This window comes from Microtus ochrogaster, linkage group LG2 (assembly GCF_000317375.1).
Source record: "Microtus ochrogaster isolate Prairie Vole_2 linkage group LG2, MicOch1.0, whole genome shotgun sequence".
Taxonomy (NCBI): domain Eukaryota; kingdom Metazoa; phylum Chordata; class Mammalia; order Rodentia; family Cricetidae; genus Microtus; species Microtus ochrogaster.
This window is the reverse complement of record NC_022028.1, coordinates 42,693,848-42,708,686: the sequence shown is the minus strand read 5'-3', so window position 1 is coordinate 42,708,686 and position 14,839 is coordinate 42,693,848. Positions and strand designations below refer to the sequence as shown.

The 14,839-nt window shown below is 44.1% G+C and overlaps 1 pseudogene; it reads left to right on the top strand.

The window, feature by feature from the left end:
* LOC102002674 overlaps positions 1-14,839 on the top strand; it is a 43,851-nt pseudogene that overhangs the window by 16,694 nt on the left and 12,318 nt on the right.

Here is a 14,839-nt window from a genome sequence, read left to right as displayed (position 1 = left end):
CAATGTCAAATTAATCTCCTACGGGTCAGAACAAACTGTTCTCCCACTAAAAAAAAAAAAACCTTCAAAGATTCACTACAGCCCCAGAAGAGAAATCACCCTTCGTTCATAGAGGAACCTCAAGTTTCTTCCCCCAATTTCACTTCCCACAGCTCTGAGGATATTTGCCTTCCAGGCACGTGGATGAGCGACTTCAGAAAAGATGGTTGGTGACTTCCAACATCCTGACTAATCTGAGTTATTTAAGATTTAAATTAGAAAAAAAAAAGTCTTAAAGGAGCTAAATGACGAATTAGTTCAACAAAAATATCAATTTATCAGATTTCTTAGTTCAATTTCCTGGCTAATGAAGTTCTAAACATATTGGTTAGGATTGGCTATTTTAACCAATGCAGTTAAATTTTCATTTAAATGCTGAGATAATTCTTAGCTTTATGAAGCAGTGATGAAGACTGCTGTCTTGGTTTTCTTTCTGAGTGTCTGCAAGGATCAAAGGAAGCGTTCTTCACAAGTTTCTTGTTTTTCTCGTTTTTTTTTTATTTTATTTATTCTTTGAGATATTTTATGATGTATGCAATGTACTCTGACCATATCCACCTTCCCCTCGCCCTCCCCCTCCCAAAACCCTTTTCCCCACATCTTCCCATCAACTTCATGTCTTAGATTTTTTTTTTTTTAAATAATTCACTGAACCTAGCACATGGGTGTGGGGTCATTGGTCAACCTACAGAGAGTCACACCACTGAAAGACCCTCACTCTTCCTGTCCCAGCAGCCATCAAGTATCAATAGCGCCTCAGCTGGGAGTGGGACCGCAAGCCCCGCCCACTCCACGCTGGAATGTTGATGCGCTGCATCTCACGCAGGTCTTGTGCAGGCAGCCACAGCTGCTGTGAGTTAACAAGTGTTGTAGTCCTACTGTGTCCAAAAGACCCTACTTTGCAACAGGTCCTCCCCATTCTGACTCGTACAGTCTTTCCATCCCCAACTCCATACGGGCGCCATACCTGGGATGTCCTAAATGAAAGGGGCATTAGGACACATCAGGTCTGTGTCCTCAGTGATCAAAGTTAAGCTCGCTCCCTAAGCAGCCATTGGAGTGGCCCTAGGTCAGACCCACACTTGTGAGCACTAGGGATGTGGGGCTGAGCGCAACTCCAACGCCAGTGTTCTAGCCTGCTTTTCTCTTACTGTTTCTTGTGTGATCGGAGAGGCTGTGCGTGTGAGTCACGCTAGAGCTGCTGTGGCCCCTAAACATCAAAGACACCAGAATAAGGGATAATAAGAAATCTGGTATTTCAGCTCATCATGTTCCAAACGCTGTGAAACTCAGTGCTGACAAACAGATCTTTGTCCCAGTTTTGAGAAAATCATCTTCAAAACTTCGTCAGTGCCAAGGCTCTCCATCTGTCTGCTTTCTGCTTTGTGTTCACCTCTGCCTGTCTCCCTCAGAGTTACAGTCTTTCATAGGGCCAGAAGCAGGCGCTAAACCCATTGCTTAGCCGGTGTGGTTTGCAACACAGGCAGGACACTAAGAAATGTGCTGAGACAGGAGATCACTTGCAGTCTCCTTGGGGTCTCAGATGCTGTGTGATTATTCACACACACAAGAAGACGGCATGGAAATAAAAAAGAAATGTACTGCAAGGGGTGTGTGTGTGTGTGTGTGTGTGTGTTCTTTATTAGCTCATCAACAAGCCAGGATGCCCACCCCGGAGGGAAGAGACGTGAACATTGTTTGTGTTTGAGTTAGTCAAGAAACACTGATGGCTAAGTAGGGAGGAGACATGGACGTTACCAATGGTAGGCTGGTATCATAAAACATGGGAACAAGACCGAAAGTTGGTAACCTGGCCTCATAGGAGCTCAGAGGCTGAACCGACAACCAGGGGGCTGCATGGGACTGATCTAGGTCCTCCATGTATATGACAGTTGGGCTGTCCTCTTGTGGGACTCCTGACAGTGGGAACAGGGGTTGTCTCTGATCCTCTGCCAGCTTTTGGGACCCTATTCTTCATACTTGGTCACCTTGTCCAGCCTAAGTACAAGGGTAGGTGCTTAGTCTTACTGCAACTTGATATGCCACGTTTTGCTGATCTACATGGGAGGCCCGCCCCCTTTTCTGAACAGAAATGGAGGAGGAGAGGATGGGAGGGGTGCAAAGGGGGAGAGGGACTAGGAGGAGGGAGGGGAACTGCATTCAGGATGATAGATAGATAGATAGATAGATAGATAGATAGATAGATAGATAGATAGATAAAACAATTGTAATTCAAAAACAAAAAAAGGACAGAGTTGGGAGAGCTGGGGTCGTGGCAAGCTCCCATCAACCCTTGGGGCAGGGTAAGCTCCTCCTCCTCCTCAGGGGAGTGATACCTACACACTCTAACATTGTTGCCCCAACCTTCAGTAGGTAGGACAGGCTTTCAAAGTAGGAGAAAAATAAAGCTAAGCAGGTCCACCTGCCTACAACAGCAGGTCTAAGGGGCTACATTCTGGGCACAAACAGCAAGGTTACACACAATCACAAGAAAAGATGTGGTTAACATTGTGAAAAGGCCCGTCCCTTGAGGTTGTTATAAGAAGAGCTGTTACTCAGGCTGCTTAGTGGAAATTAGAAGCCCTCAAGAACCGAGACACTGCTGTCTGACTATAAAGCCCGTGTCCTCTGGAAGTTCCGGCTTTCCCGTGCCGTCTGTCTGCACATAGCTCACACATGTAATGTGGAGAGAACAGATTCAACGCATAAACAAGTTTGGGTTTTTAAGAAAGGACAAGGCTACTTCAGTTCACATGACTCCATTTTCATTTTCACTGCCAAAGAGAAATCAAAGAAAGCAGAAAATCAAGCATCCTTATTCGTGAAGCAATGCTGAGGGCGGCACACACTTCCAAATATGGTCAAAGCGTAGCTCCGTGGAACAGTCGATCTCACTTAAAAACTCCCTGTCACCTGTTCTATGTCAGAAGAGTAGAAGAGAGCTCCATTAGGTCAGGGGGTCTGTGAAAGGTCACACCGTGACACAGCGGAACCAGCCTCTGGGCCACCATCCACTCCTGGACAGTTTCAAGCCTCTGAGGCTTCCCAGGATAGAGTGGACGCCTGTGATTGCTCTCGCGTTCACCTGCTCTGACTCTGTCAGTTAGCTGGTGTTCGCAACATTTCGGCGAGAGCTGCCTCAGTAATTGGCTTTCTATTTCCACCCAGCACAACACCAATTTTCAGATGACTGCATCACAAACACCTAGGGAAGAAAAGCATAATCCTGAAACTAATACACATTTCCAAATTAAAACAATCCGGAAACGTGAATTAATGCAACAAACCAGGAACTATTCGCTCTCAAAGGAATTATCCTTCTCGGTTTTCTCTACTGTGTCTTCCGCATGGACCTTGAGCAACGACAGGTATTAAATAACCTTTTTACAAAAAAACTATAAAGCATTATCTTCAGATTTCATTCAACATCACCAAGTACCAGGAAGAACAATGCAATGAAAATACTTTTCTGGTGTTTTATGTAGTTGCCATGACCTAAGGAAAACACCTCCAATGTACACTTCAACATCCTTCCCCCAGTGAAGGCTTCGCTCAGGGCAAAACCTCTCTCACAGATCCCTGACATTGACACCGCTAATCTCCACATGGGCAGACAGACCTGGAAGTAAGAAAAGAAAGGGGTGCTTGTTGATCTGACTTGAAGAAGGAATTCACACCAAGGAGAGTGAAAGGCTTTAGGATTTTCCCGATTTACTAAGCTGTGTGATCTTAGGGAAGTTAATGGACTCCTCTGTGCCTTAGTTTTGGTCTATCTGTCAGAGACAAAGAGATCTGCTGTGGAGAAGGCACAGTCTTCATGGTGGGTGTTAGATGAGGTATTATTTGTCATGGTGCTAGATCTTCAGTTGGCAATGACAATGAAAGTCATTTTAAAACACTTAAAAGGGAGGTTGCTCAGTGGTTAGGAGCACTGGCTGTTCTTCCAGAGGACCTGGGTTCAGTTCCCAGTGCTTTTAGGGTGACTCACAACCTTCTATAGCTCCAGTTCTTGGTATTCTGATGCCTCTCCTGACCTCCACAGGCACTGCATGCACGTGGTACACAGACGGGCGTGCAGACAAAAATACCCATACCCGTATCATAATAAATAATAGTAGCAAAAGTTTAAAACTGTATCACCTATTCTATTATAGTGTTATTAATATACAAACCATATTTTTATACATGGTTTTTAAAGAAGTAAAGAAAGCTGATCTCGCTTTTAAGTGTGGGGGGGGGAAGAGTGTGTACATGGGAATAGTGCATTTCCTGGCGCTGGAGTTACAAGAGGTTTTGAGCCACTAATTGCAGGCATTGTGAGCTGAACTCGGGTCCTCTACTGGAGCAGAAAATGCTCTTGACCACCGAGCCTTCTTTCCAGTAAACAGCTCCGGTATTTAATAAGGTGAGTATTCACAGATGTCATTAGAGAATAATATAGTCTGTTTTTAAACCTGACTTTATCATCCTGATAGCAGTGGGGAAATGATTCAATGCTCAAAACAGCAACAAAGAAACAAATCTGCCAGGCGGCAGTGGTGCATGCCTTTAATTCTAGCACTCAGAAGGCAGAAGCAGGCGGACGTCTGTGAGTTCGAGGCCAGCCTGCTCTACAGAGCTAGTTCCAGGACAGCCAGGACTACAGAAAGAAACCCTGTTGAGAGAGAGAGAGAGAGAGAGAGAGAGAGAGAGAGAGAGAGAGAGAGAGAGAGAGAGAGAGAAGGGAGAGAGAGAGAGAGGGAGAGGGAGAAAGAAAGAAAAATCTGCCACTTGAAAGAGTTCAGATAATTTTGTGAGAATCTTCACTTTTGATCTTAGCCAAAAAGCCCAGAAGCGATGTGAGAATCTTTAGTTTTCTGCTAAAAGAAGACAAAAACAAATTTATAGGAATATGTCAGACATAAGCGTTTATTTTGACTTACATTCTTTTGGCTCCCAAAGCTATGTATTTCAAGACTGTGGTCCACTCGGGAGGAGGAGGGAAGGCGAGAAGGGGGTCACCAGCATGGAGGCCAGCAGAGCCTCGGGCCCATCACACGGCCCCTCCCCTCCTTACCCCTCTGAAAGCAATCTGATCTCTGGGCTTATTGCCTCAGAAATGGAATGTCTATCTTCCTTTGCCTCATTTATAAACTAAATGAATGGTTTTCAGTTGTTGATCACCCTGTGAGGAAAAAAAGCCCTCTGTCCATTTTGCAGCAATTAAGAGTGGTAATTTCTCCAGGGCCATTTGTTGCCCCCTTTCGTTTTTTACTGAAAGGACAGCAGTGTGACCTCCCTGCCGGTGCCCTCTGTGAGTCCCTGAGGACCCGCAGACGAGACAGCCCTCCAGGGACGCGCTCCATTTTGACAGCAATTTTCTCACTGTGGCTGCCCTGGCTGCAGGCTAAATTATCCGTGAGATCAATAACCCCCAAATGACAGTCTCTCCAGACACCCTCCTTGGAGGTATGTGACAGGGTGTGAGCAACAGAGGCTGGAGGTGACTGGCCCTGACCCACTGCCCAGACGTCAGACTCTGTTCCAGGAGGGTTGGGAACCTAAGCAGGTATTGCTTAGGCCTTGAGACAGAAACAATGAGTAAATTCTTGCCAGAAACACACGCACGTTTTAATTTAATAACACAAGCGACAGTTTAACAAGAATTAGAGTAGATCTAAAGTATGGAATATCAGTAGCCTCTAAAAGTGTTTGTGAAGAGGTGTGTGGGTGCGTGGGCACACATGCGTGCGCGTGTGCAGACACACATACCTGCACACAGGCAGAGGCCAGGGGATGACACTGAGTGTCCTGCTCCATCACTTTCCCTCCCTTATTCCCTTGAGACAAGGTTTCTCAATGAACTTGAAAGTGAACTAGAGTAACCAACAAACCCTGCCAGCCATCCCCCTGTCTCCACCTCAGTCCTAGGTTGACAGATGCACAGCCATGCCCAGCCTTTTCTGTGAATGCTGGGGATTTGAACTCAGGTCCTCATGCTTACACAGAAGCATTCTTACCCACCGAGCATCCTTTCGTCCCTTTTTACAGTGCATTTTTATTGACAGAGATGCGCTAACAACGTAACATGAAATGGAGAAAGCTGGGCCTGAACTCACTTTACGTACTGAGAAGGAAGTGTTTCGTGTCGCTGTGGTTAGGTGCTTACACGGAGCCAAATTTCTGCTGTTTGTTTGTTTGTTTGCTTGTTTGTTTGTTTTTGAGCTTTCTGCATTTTCCACAAAGAAAGATAATCATCCCTCTTATCAGCCAGCTAGCTCTCACGGTACGCGCCTGTGGACAGCAGCACACAGGACTCCAGGAATCACTCTTCTCTGCTGGAATTCTAACTCCTTTAATGTATTTTTCTGTCTCATTCTTCTCCTGAAACAGACAAATTCAAACTAATTCCCAAAGAAATGCTTTCCCTGCATGGCATCTGTCCAGAAGACTAGGTCACTCACAGGAGCACCGAAGGCTGAGAGACAGGTTCTCTATCCTCAACGAACTAAAGAAAGCCTTTGACCACCAAAGTGGGCACTTGAGAAAGGAGCCAGTCCCTGCTAGCTTATACACCTGCTTGGACTTCACATCCAACCCCAGAGAATTAAAAGCCCACTTCACGCAAAACTTTTCTATTTCATACTTCAGCTCCTAAAAGCACCACTAACAGTAATGAGTCTGCTATCCATCCCCGCCCTTTAATCCCGGCTGTCTTCTGCTGCACATCAGTTGACAGCCAGAATGTTAGACAATTGGCATACTGAGTCCATTCCATGGCCCTCCAGTCACTCACTAGATATGAGCAGAGGCTGAGCTCCCAGTGCGAACTTTCCACACCAATGTTATCTGAGAAACAGCAAGCTTAAGTAGACTCTTCTTGCTGAGCCTTCGGAGGACTGCTAATGCCAACAGGGGGAATATATAGTGTTTGGTAAATATTTAACCACAGAAATCTCTTCTCTTCTCTTGAGGCTCTAGAGGTCTAAGGGGACCAGTTTGGGGAGTAAGTTGGATGGGGCTGCATCTGCTTGTGAGGTTTCAAAGAGACTAGCCCTATGGCATGTGATCAAATGTGCAATTCTGGTCCAAAAGGGATCCAGCAGCTGAGTTAGCAGCGTGCTGCTGGGGAGGTCAACTGTGGGTGGTGGAAGGTCAAGCAACAGATCAAGGAGACAGTAAAACTTCTGTGTCTGTGATGCTTTTTGTTCATGAGACATGTTCCTATAGGTGGAATGCAGAAATATGGTCTTCCCTGCAAGCGCCACAGAGACCCCATCATGCCTGCACCTCCTACCATTCCAGTGTTCTTGCTCCTCCACCTGAGAAGACCACCAGTTTAAGTAAAAAATGTCCCCTACATGTTCCGGCATTTGAATATTTTGCCCCAGTCAGTGACAATGTTTAGGGAGAGGGTCCAGCCTTGCTGGAGAAAGTGCATCACTAGGCGTGGGCTCTCATAGGCTTGCCCTACTTTGAGTTTACACATTTTGCTTTCTGCACATGGATGAAGATATGAATGCCAGATGTGAAATTTTTCCTCTGTGTGCTGTGATTATCATTAATGTATGGGCAGAATTTAGGTAGGCGGGGAGAACTAAACTGAATGCTGGGAGAAGGAAGGTGGAGTCAGGGAGAAGCCATGGAGCCCACTGAAGCTGATGTGCTGAAACTTTGCTGGTAGGCCACAACCTTGTGGTGACGCACAGAGTAATGGAGATGGGTTAAATTAATATGTAATGGTTAGCTGTTTTATTGAGTGGAAAGTCTTGGATGAGAAGGGTTCAAGAAAAATAATGTTGTGTTTTCTTACATCTCAGGAAACACTTTTTATGGTAACTTGTCAGATTGTCTGTGAACAAACCCACTTTTTTAGACATTGATAAATTTTTTTCTTCACATGATATTTTATACAAGAACACTTCAGATGTGTTATTAGATATGACTGATTTTAACACATCCCGTTAGATTTATATCAGCTAGTTACATGTTCTATTCATAGTCTTTTGTGAATCATTGCCTTTTTGTTTTTAAAGATGGCCTATTTTGAGCCTTTGTATAGGTATATTCCAGTTTTTGTGGCAAAAGAAAAACTTTAAAGTTGTCCCAAACAGAAAGAAAAAAAGAAATAGCCAATAAGAAGCTAGAGCTAATGGGCCAAGCAGTGATTTAAATAATACATTTTCTGTGTGGTTATTTCGGGGCTAAGCGGCCAGGAACCAACAAGCGGCCTCCTTACAAATGTTCAGTTTCCTGCACTGACCACCTGCTGGCATGCTTCCCTGGCCATTTCAGACTCTCCCTCTGGAACCGTAAGCCCAGACAAACTCTCCCTTCTGCAGGCTGCTTCTGGCCACCATGATTCTTCAGAGCAACGGAAAAGTAACTGCTACGGTCATGACCAAACTGCTCTGAACTAAGGACTTTAGGCCATTAAGAGAATCACAGACTCCAGGGTTTGTGCTGGGCTGGTAATATGACTAGCTGAGGGAAGGGATTTGGGCTATCTCCCAAAAGCTGCAGTCACTTACCTCCCAGTAATGGCTTCCATGTGAGAAGAGGCCTATGGTTCCCACATGACTTGGGTTTTGAAGGACAAGGCGAAAAGATTGTCACAGTGTCACAAGACATAGTTCAGGACCTGGCAGTTCACCATTCCCACGCTCAGATTATATTTCTTTCACCAATAACTGGAATTTATTGAAATCTTTACATGTGTATGTGAAGAAAAATGTAGCAAAAGAAAATTTGTCTGCTCTCTGTGTTCAGCGTGTAGACTGTTAATCGGGTTGTGGCATAGAAAAAAGGAGGGATCCCTACATATGGTTCATTTGACAATTCAGCTGGTAGGATTGAGTTGGAACACAAAGGAAAAGAGCTGACTAGCACTCTAGTCAGAAACAGACTGGACTAGTTTAAGCCAAGTTTATCTACATGAAGAGGAAATGTGAGAATCCACTTGCTTTAATGATTAGCTATAATGACAAAAAATGCTCAAATTAAAACATGCACATGCAAGCGCTTGTATGTGTGTGTGCACACAGCAGAAGGTTCTTTGCAGATGGGAGGGAACCAAGTCTGATTCATGCTTTGAAGCATGATCAGCATAAATATTGGGGTTCAACCTGAAGACTCGAAAATCAAAGCAGCTTTTACTTCAACCTCAGTCTAAAAATGGCGATCCTACCTTCAGGAATCTCCGAATGAGACTGTGTGTGAGAGCTGTCTCCTCCCATTTTATAATCCTCTCTAGGGCTGAGATTAAAGGCATGCATCATCCCATTTCTATGGCAACTAGTGTGGGTACTGGGATTAAAAGTGTATGTCATTGCTGCCTGGTCCGTAAGGCTGGCCAATATGGCTGTTTTACTTCCCCGATCCCCAGACAAGCTTTATTTATTAAGATACAACTGAAATGCCACTACACGTCTTGACATTAATCACACCTACCATGTTAGCAAAGTAGCCATGGTTAGGTGTCAATGTGATCCTCTGCAGAACTGGTGTGTGGAAGGTACGGTTGCTCTCAATCACTAGTAATATCCTGCTACCTTCCAACAGAACAGGAGAAGAGTCTGGAACTAGATGAGAAGTTACAGAAACTCCTTAAAACATCATAAATATTTCCAAGCCAATGCACTTTGCGGTGAACTTAAGCAATGAAAACTCTCCTTCATCTTCCAACTGCCCATTCAGCCATGCTGCAACAAGCTAGGAAGGAAGAAAGGATCAAGGGAGGGAGGGAGGAAGGGTGGAAGGAGTGAGAGGAGGAGGGAGGGGAGGAAGGAGGAAGGAGGGAGGGAAGAAAGAAAGGAAGAAAAGAAAAAGCAAAGCTCACCTTTTCACATTAAAATATTAGCTACGGAGGCTGGAGAGATGGTTCGGTGGTTAAGAGCACAGGCTGCTCTTCCAGAGAACACAGGTTAGAGTCCCAGCACCCACATGGAGGCTCACAACTATCTGTAACTCCAGTCCCATGTGATCAGACACCCTCTTTGACCTCCACAGGCATCAGGCAAAGGAAAAAACATGCAGGAAAAGCCCCCATATACACGAAAAAGTAAATTAGATTTAAAAGATAGTGGTCACTAAGTTCTGAGATACCATAGTGTCCAAACCAGTGTGTTAGTTGGCTAGATCTAAGCTCTGTAACCTGGGGGTTTTTAACACTAAGACAGAGACTTTGAAAAGCATGAAATTAGACCTCCAAAGCAGAGAACCAACTCAGATGACTGTCCAAGCAGCAGTAAGTAACCAATTTCAAAAAAAAAAAATCAATTAATGAAAGCAAATATCAAAATAGCCAACCTCACTGACCAAGTCACCAAAATTCATGTCACAAAAGAATTCTTGGCTACATAAAATGTAAAAAGAGGTTGCTTTCTAAAACAAAACTCTGTTTGTGAACCAAAACTCAACATAAGGAATATTTCCTTTTTCCATAAATATGTTATAATGTATAAAGTACATGATATATAAATCTGCACATGTGTGGATATTTCCTATAATCTACCTCGGGACATTCCTCCTGAGGCCACTTAGAATTGTAAAGACAGCAAAATTTCCCACTTGTTTTTCTTGCTTAAGTTTTCCCTTGAAAGTTTCATATGTCCAAGAAGAAAGAGCACAAACTAATTCTCAACCCATAGACCAACAAACACAAGCATCTTTCTCCACACCGGCTTTCACATTCTTGCCCTCCCTCTGAGACTTCAAAGCAGAGAATGAGGCTTGACCGTGAGCAGAAGCCATTCTGGCTTCCGATGATCAACATGCATTCTCCATGCCTGTCGTCAAAGAAACCGAAACCTCGAGACATCAAAAAGAACTTCCTGGCCTGGAAGAGATGTACACCTGTCTCCTGCTAAGACTTCCTGAGAAGTCACAGTCTTTCCATCCATCTCACACTGGGTCATCATGGTCCCCTGAAACTTGACAGGTGGAGTTTTCAGACATTTCATTTCGTTTTATCCCCGGGCCCTTTTCTTCTCTGTGACTCACGTTGACAGTTTAAAGAGAATGGGTTCTATGCAAAATTCTTTCCAGGGCAAAATTATTCACAGTTCTTAAGTAAAAAGTGAATTTTATGACAGTCGGATCGTGCAATTTGCTGAGGTTGGAACCAGCAACCGGAATTATTTTTAGTGACAGATATATCGGACGTCAATTGTCCCAATTTCACTGCTCTAGTACTGTTTATGTTTGGAGTAACTGTATATGTCCGGCCCACAGATATTTTGGTCAAGACCCAAAATGGAGACAACAGAGACCTTGGCTCTGGTATATGCCCATCAGACTCTACCAGAGTCTGTGTTGTATGTCTCGAGATAAGCTGCTGTTTTGCTCTTGAACGTCTGTGAAGAATTTATATTATATTCCTGCCCTTTTGTATTATTTATCTGCCCTTTATTTTCTTTTAAGCTGTCTTGACCAAATCAATACAAATAGGGGAGAGTCCACATTAAAATTCACATGCCAAAGACCAATTTGTAATTTTGTTGCTTGGGAGGTACGGCAAAGTGTTTCGATGTCCACATATGTCATGGAAAGATCCCTAGTTCAGGCAAGTTAGCAATGCACCGTCTCACAAAGGTGCCTTTGTGTGTGTGGTGCATGTAGCTAAATTCCACTCTCAGTGAAATTCCAACGTGTAGTCTTTGTGTGTGTGTGTGTGTGTGTGTGTGTGTGTGTGTGTGTGTGTGTGTGAACCAGAGAACAATAATCTTGACAATTGCTCCTCAAGTGTCGCCCAACCATTTTCCTTTCCATACTCACTAAGTAGCTTATGCTGACTGCTGACTGTCCAACAAATCCCAGGGATCATCTTGTTTTCCCATCTTCCCAGCATGCACCACTGCACCTGACTTTTCACATGAGGACTGGGGACGGAATTCAGATCTCCATCCATACATGCCTAACACTTTATTGATGGAGCCATCGTCCCAATCCCAAGTGCATATTAAGCCCTCCTGTTGTGTATTGGGTCTCCAAATGCCTCTAACTGTAACTTTGTGCCCTTTGACCTCCTTCTTCAGATTCTCTTTGCCCCTTCTCCACCAGCCGCTGCTCCTCCCCTCCTGACTCTTTCCGTGGCCACTGCTGCTCCGTCTCTATCCCTGAAGACACACAGTTTGTCCTGATAACCAGGCCATACAGCATTTACTGTTCTGTGGTGGTTTCATTTACTGCAATGTTCCCTAAATTCATCCATGTTTTCACAAACAGCAATCTCTTTTACTCATAGGTTGAATAGTATCCATTGTGTGTTTTCACCATTTTTTTTTTTGCTCATTCACCCTGTGGTGGTTTTTAATAACAATGGGCTCCCATGGGCTTATATATTTAAATGCTTAGCCACTGGGAACTGGAACTGTTTGTAAGGATCAGAGTTAGGAGGTGTGGCCATGTTGGAGGAGGTGTGCCTATGGGTCTGGGCCAGTCTGTATCTCTCTGCCTACAGATGAGGATGTGAGCGTTCAGCTACTGCATGCCACCATGCTCCCCGCCATGATAATCATAAACTAAACCTCTGAAACTGTAAGCAAGCCCCCAATTAAACGCTTTCCCTCTTAAGAGTTGCCTTGGTAATGGTGTCTCTTCCCAGGAATAGAACAGTAACTAAGATACACCTATCAACAGGCTGATGGGCTCCCTCACATTTTTGCTGTGGCATATAACACTGCAATAGAAAAAAAGAATGTCTTTACGAGGTGGAAATTTCATTTCCTTTGTGTATATAAAGAGAAAGGGTCTTCACCACCAAGTAAAGAGGCCAAACTGGAAAGACACATAGCCTTTCTTCATTTACACGTCATCAGGAAGCTGGTTAGAAACACAGAATCCCAAGCCCCCAGCACCTGGGGCTTATTCAGTCCGAACCCACGTGGTAACAGTTCCCCAGAATTCCCCAGCAGAGTCAAATGTGTGTTACATGCAATGAATCCTATTCTAGCCGCTTGATTGGTGCGTGGCTTCCACCAAAGCATGTGGGTTCTGATGTTTAATCAGAAAGACTAGGTACACGTATTTGTCTCTTACAGTGTGGCACTGGGTTATATACAGCCAGGTTTTCAGAGAATTCTAACTCTTGGTATGTTCCATTCTACCTAAACACAACAAATGAGACAAAACTAAACCTGGATCCAGAGAAGCCACTTGAATTGCTGGCAGCCACACAGCATTTCAGTACAGAGCAAGGAAAGTCAGTCCTACTCACTGGGTCAGATCCTGTGTCTAACACAATGCTGATTCCCATAGGGCTGGTTAAAAGTGGACGCCTATAACAGAAACAGGGCTGATCTGGTACAAGTGATAGCTCCATCTTACTGACTCGTTCATTCTCTATATCTTTTCTCATTTGATCTTGACAATGCATTTGTGGTCCCAAGCAGACTATTACCCACACTTTGAAGACCAAAGCTTGAAGTAAGCCAAGCCTCTCAGGTCATGCGCTGAAGAGCAGCGTCCACTCTGTGAGAGACACTGGTTCTGCGTCATTGATCCTAGACTTTCTCTGAGGCACTAGCTCGTTCTCCACTTCTCTTCTGCCACAGCGCCCAGCATTCTGGCTGATAAAATTGATTGTAACTTATTCTAGGGATGTACACAGCTTTTCTAATGTAATATGCCCTTGTGGCCTACTTCCCCCGTGATTCCTGCCAGATGCGAGCATCAGGGAAGTAAGCTGAAGTCAATCACCCTAAGGAAATTTGCCATCCTGGTGAATCCATTATTCTGTATTTCCAGGCAAAGAGCCACCTCAGCCTCACTTGAGGCAATGGTTCATCACATCAACGGCAAGCGGAAGCCGTGATTCTTATTTTCTTTGCATGTCATACAGATGGAAACAGTCCACATCTGGCAATATCAAATTTGTCTTCATAGGAATTCTGCTTCATATTTAAGACTCACATAAAACAGGCCTCAGGAGGGTCATGCAAAAGGGAGGACAGAATAACTCTGGAGGAGTAGAGAGGGAGGGAGGGAGGTGAACTCCTAAATCAGACAATTCACAAGGGTTTGCTCCAGGGAATATTAAGAAACAGTGCAGTGACTGGGACTCGGTTGAAAAACGGCATCTGGTAGCAGATCTGGTTTAAATCCCACATCCTAATAAAAGTCTTTGTCACACTCCCTGGCTCTTTCATGAATAATCCTGACATCTATAAAATCCACACATATTAAGCCAGGAGCTTACTTTCAGCCGTTAGCAATCTGGACTTTGATACAAAAAAAGAACACTGTATTACAGATTAACAACATACAATGTTCCAGTGTTCATCACAAGCAATTACACAAAAATTCTCCGATGACCTTGATTATGATTTCTATATCTAAAACCATAAAAGAGGTTCTGTGGGTTTAGAACATAACTGAATATTTTCTGACACACAACAGGATCTTTCAAGACCTGGCCCGTACTCAAATCTCTTCCAGGTGATCAAAATTTAACTACTTCTGACTCCCAGGAGGGTTACACCTCAGCTCACTCTCATCCTAATGCTTAGAAAAACCTGGCCTTCCTGTTTGAAAAATCTCTTTTGAGGGCCATAGTTACCTTACTACCTAAGTGGGAAACATCAATGGTCATTACTTTACCTAAGACCTAAAAAAATCCATATGTGTGTTCATAGAGGATCACATGTCTGAAGTAGGAGGCCACTTGTTTGTTCCTAGCTGCTCTGCGCCGAAATAACCACACAGAAACCATATCATTTGCAATACTGTTTGGCCGATAGCTTAAGCGTATTTCTGGGTAACTAATATCTTAAATTAACCCATCTCCATTAATCTGTGTATCGCCACATGGCTGTGGCTTACC